Below are 5,804 nucleotides of genomic sequence, written 5' to 3' on the forward strand. Positions count from 1 at the left end.
TTTAACCATTATACATATTTAACTGACTATTTGTGTTTTAGATGGCAGTACTGCAGATCACTGGAGGCATGCTGAGACATGAATTAACATTTCTATCACTTGGGAAAGTTACAACATTTTCCGTTGAAAATGGAATAGAAGGCACTGCTAATATTAATGGTTTTATGCAACGTGCGTGTAATGGGTATTGGATGTAATTGATATTCAATTAATAGTAGTGTTACAAAAAGTTAGTGTCATAAAACCCTAACCATTATATTAAGTAAATGGTTCTTATTTACCATTATTAACTTCCATATATTTCATTTAGGCTCATACTTGATAATAAACACTATAAAACGTGCTTATATATCATAATTTTGACTCATATTACAAATTCATATTTTTAGCTGCTCATAAAAATCTCAATTATCAAGTTAGTGTCATGAAACCTAGACAATTAGGTTAAGTAAATGATTCTTATTTACCATTACTAACATCCATATTTGTCATTTAAGCTGATACTTCATAAACACTATAAAACATGTTTTTAAACTGCCTGTAAAACACTGTATTCTCAACTTATTCTCCAACGGTTATACGTTATTAACTTACTACATTTTTTCAGATGGCAGTATATCAGATCAATCAAGGCATGCTGAGACACGAATTCACATTTCTACCACTAAGGAGAGTATCAACATCCTAGGTTGAAAATGGACTAGAAGATACTGATAATAATATTGGATTTATGCAATGGTTATTGAATATAATTGATACTAAATTAATAGCTGTGAAACAATTGAGATTTGTTAAATATCTGAATAAAATAATAGTAAACAACTTTAGCTTGTATTGTTTATTCTTAAATTTTACCTATGCTATAAATATATTTTATTTTTACTATAATATTTAAATGATCATTATAAAACATTTATAAAACACTCAAATATTAAGTTAATGTTTAGAAGGTTGAACAATAGTTTAAGAAATTTACCATTATTGTCTTTCACGTGTTTCATTTAACCTGGTATTTTGAATACACTATAATACATGTTTTTATATGATAATTTTGACAAATTCCAATTTTAAACTGCTTATAAAACACTCAAAATTATTAAATGTATGCACCGACAGAGGGCGGTAGTGGGGACGACATCCGTCGGCCGATGCCCGATCGCCTCAGAGTAAAACTAGTTGGTTGTGTGCCGTTCGCCGGACGGCCTTTTGACATAATTGACGGTTGTTTTTACTTAGCTATTGGGTGTAGTTGTTGTTCATTTAATAAAGATTTTTGATATTATAAACGAATTGTTCATATTTTATGCCCGAAGTTAACACAAGTAAGTGTCTTGATCCTTGACTACTCGATTACGAAAATGATTCTAATTTATAATTTTTAACTTGCACATGTTTCATTTAACCTGATATTTTTACTTCATAAAAACTATAAAATATGATTTTACAAGTTAATTTTGACGAATAATACAAATTAATATTTTAGATTCTGAACGGAGTGATGAATGTATTGATTTTACAATGATGTTTGTATTATTTTTGTGTCCGTCATCACTTTTTGGAGTAGTAATAATGCTTCGTTTTTGACTTCAGCCCCTCTTTGAAAAGACAAAATCGATTTTTTGATTTTGCTGCAAGTCAAAAACGAATCATTGTAAATACTTGAAATTTTCAACAAACGTTTATATTAGCGTTATCTATTTGCGATTAAATTTTCAAAATATTTTGACATTTTTTAAGCTACTTATAGATAATTGAAACTTATCGTAGTAAAAAATAAATCAAAAATCGTTAGTCACAATTATTGTTTATAAGCATTTAAAGTTCAAATGTTTAGAAAATATATCAAAATCACGAAAATTTGCAAAGAATTTTGAAGTTGAAAATTCATAAAATCTTTGTGATTTATACTTAAGGTTGGATATACTAGGTTATCCATAAGTTTTCCTTCAAGTAACAGTAAAAAAATAAATCCATTGTCAATATAGAAAAACATTTTATGTGCGTATGAAATATAATTTTTTACGAAATCGCGTAAAATAACGATATATTACAATTTAAATATAGGTAATAATATAATATATCCAACTAATTATCATTGACTGACAAATCATCTCCGTTCAGAATCGTTTTTCGTATACAATCCTACCCGTCGTTGCATTCAAATTTAACACATCCATTATAGTGACCAGTGACCTACTCACCATCTCTACTATACACCGGAGCGATACCCACTTTTTTCGTATTGAAAAGGAGCAAATTTTCGGTTGTACAAATAGTCACACTTATAATAGGTACATTTTATATTCTACAAAACATTCTGGTATATTTGTAGGTACTATCTTTTATGGCTTATCATAATTATTATTTCTTATCGTCTGTTATATAATATTATGTCTATATTTCCTATCATTTTGCAGTTTTACATTCGTATTTGTATTTGAGTTTCAACTGTAAATTGTTTTCAAGAATTTTGTAATAAAAATGAAGTGTTTGTCTGTTAGTTTATGTTTTGATTGTTTCCATTTAAAAAATTATTCAGTGTTGTCCACGTACTAGTTGTTATATAAAAAATTGTTGTCCTCCTTACGGTGTCTAGTAGCGACATTTTATCCTCCAACCATTATACATATTTAACTTACTATTTTTTTTTTAGATGGCAGTACAGCAGATCATTCAATACATGCCGAGACATGAATTCACATTTCTACCACTATGCTAAATATCAATATCCTACGTTGAAAATGTACTAGACGATACTGCTAATAACAAGGGTTTTGTGCAACGTGCGTGTAATGGGTATTGAATTTAATTGATATTAAATTAATAGTAGTGTAACAAAAAGTCAGTGTCATGAAACCCTGACCATTAGATTATAAGCAAATGATTCTAATTTTCAATAATTGACATTCAAATATTACATTTAAGCTGATACTTCACAAACACAATAAAAAATGATTTAATATCATAATTTTGACATGATTTTACATGGTAATTTAAACAAATATTACAAAGTCATACTTTGAACTGCTTGTAAAACACTGTATTCTCAAGTTATTCTCCAACCACTATACACATAATATTTAACTGACTATTTTTTATTTTTAGATGGCAGTACAGCAGATCACTCAATACATGCTGAGACATGAATTCACATTTCTACCACTATGCAAAACATCAACATCCTACGTTGAAAATGGACTAGACAGTACTGCTAATAATAATGGTTTTGTGCAACGTGCGTGTAATGGGTATTGAATTTAATTGATATTAAATTAATAGTAGTGTAACAAAAAGTCAGTGTCATGAAACTCTGATCATTAGATTATAAGCAAATGATTCTAACTTTCAATAATTGACATTCAAATATTACATTTAAGCTGATACTTCATAAACACAATAAAACATGATTTTACATGGTAATTTTACAAAGTCATATTTTCAACTGTTTATAAAACACTCAATTCTCATGTTAGTGTCTAGAAACCTTGACTACTAAATTATGACAATGATTCTTATTGTATACGTTATACAAGTATTACAAACTCTTATTATTTTAATATTGAAAAGCAGCAATTTTATGTTAATGTACAAGTGTATTCTTTACTTATATTTTGTTTTACATTAAAACTCAACAAAACATTCTGGTAGATTTGTACTATCTGTTTTATTGCTAAGCATTATAATTATTTCTTTAACCATTATACATATTTAACTGACTATTTGTGTTTTAGATGGCAGTACTGCAGATCACTGGAGGCATGCTGAGACATGAATTAACATTTCTATCACTTGGGAAAGTTACAACATTTTCCGTTGAAAATGGAATAGAAGGCACTGCTAATATTAATGGTTTTATGCAACGTGCGTGTAATGGGTATTGGATGTAATTGATATTCAATTAATAGTAGTGTTACAAAAAGTTAGTGTCATAAAACCCTAACCATTATATTAAGTAAATGGTTCTTATTTACCATTATTAACTTCCATATATTTCATTTAGGCTCATACTTGATAATAAACACTATAAAACGTGCTTATATATCATAATTTTGACTCATATTACAAATTCATATTTTTAGCTGCTCATAAAAATCTCAATTATCAAGTTAGTGTCATGAAACCTAGACAATTAGGTTAAGTAAATGATTCTTATTTACCATTACTAACATCCATATTTGTCATTTAAGCTGATACTTCATAAACACTATAAAACATGTTTTTAAACTGCCTGTAAAACACTGTATTCTCAACTTATTCTCCAACGGTTATACGTTATTAACTTACTACATTTTTTCAGATGGCAGTATATCAGATCAATCAAGGCATGCTGAGACACGAATTCACATTTCTACCACTAAGGAGAGTATCAACATCCTAGGTTGAAAATGGACTAGAAGATACTGATAATAATATTGGATTTATGCAATGGTTATTGAATATAATTGATACTAAATTAATAGCTGTGAAACAATTGAGATTTGTTAAATATCTGAATAAAATAATAGTAAACAACTTTAGCTTGTATTGTTTATTCTTAAATTTTACCTATGCTATAAATATATTTTATTTTTACTATAATATTTAAATGATCATTATAAAACATTTATAAAACACTCAAATATTAAGTTAATGTTTAGAGGTTGAACAATAGTTTAAGAAATTTACCATTATTGTCTTTCACGTGTTTCATTTAACCTGGTATTTTGAATACACTATAATACATGTTTTTATATGATAATTTTGACAAATTCCAATTTTAAACTGCTTATAAAACACTCAAAATTATTAAATGTATGCACCGACAGAGGGCGGTAGTGGGGACGACATCCGTCGGGCCGATGCCCGATCGCCTCAGAGTAAAACTAGTTGGTTGTGTGCCGTTCGCCGGACGGCCTTTTGACATAATTGACGGTTGTTTTTACTTAGCTATTGGGTGTAGTTGTTGTTCATTTAATAAAGATTTTTGATATTATAAACGAATTGTTCATATTTTATGCCCGAAGTTAACACAAGTAAGTGTCTTGATCCTTGACTACTCGATTACGAAAATGATTCTAATTTATAATTTTTAACTTGCACATGTTTCATTTAACCTGATATTTTTACTTCATAAAAACTATAAAATATGATTTTACAAGTTAATTTTGACGAATAATACAAATTAATATTTTTAGATTCTGAACGGAGTGATGAATGTATTGATTTTACAATGATGTTTGTATTATTTTTGTGTCCCGTCATCACTTTTTGGAGTAGTAATAATGCTTCGTTTTTGACTTCAGCCCCTCTTTGAAAAGACAAAATCGATTTTTTGATTTTGCTGCAAGTCAAAAACGAATCATTGTAAATACTTGAAATTTTCAACAAACGTTTATATTAGCGTTATCTATTTGCGATTAAAATTTCAAAATATTTTGACATTTTTTAAGCTACTTATAGATAATTGAAACTTATCGTAGTAAAAAATAAATCAAAAATCGTTAGTCACAATTATTGTTTATAAGCATTTAAGTTCAAATGTTTAGAAAATATATCAAAATCACGAAATTTGCAAAGAATTTTGAAGTTGAAAATTCATAAAATCTTTGTGATTTATACTTAAGGTTGGATATACTAGGTTATCCATAAGTTTTCCTTCAAGTAACAGTAAAAAAATAAATCCATTGTCAATATAGAAAACATTTTATGTGCGTATGAAATATAATTTTTTACGAAATCGCGTAAAATAACGATATATTACAATTTAAATATAGGTAATAATATAATATATCCAACTAATTATCATTGACTGACAAATCATCTCA

General features: G+C 27.8%; 1 long non-coding RNA gene across 1 annotated transcript; it reads left to right on the plus strand.

Moving 5' to 3' along the window:
• The first annotated feature begins 1,224 nt into the window (after positions 1-1,224).
• Positions 1,225-3,199, plus strand: LOC132931515 (uncharacterized). Its single transcript, XR_009662699.1, has 3 exons — positions 1,225-1,322; positions 2,654-2,796; positions 3,106-3,199. It is a non-coding gene; the product is annotated as an uncharacterized LOC132931515 (long non-coding RNA).
• The last annotated feature ends 2,605 nt before the right edge of the window (positions 3,200-5,804 follow it).

Source organism: Rhopalosiphum padi, unplaced genomic scaffold (assembly GCF_020882245.1).
Source record: "Rhopalosiphum padi isolate XX-2018 unplaced genomic scaffold, ASM2088224v1 scaffold14, whole genome shotgun sequence".
NCBI classification, from domain to species: domain Eukaryota; kingdom Metazoa; phylum Arthropoda; class Insecta; order Hemiptera; family Aphididae; genus Rhopalosiphum; species Rhopalosiphum padi.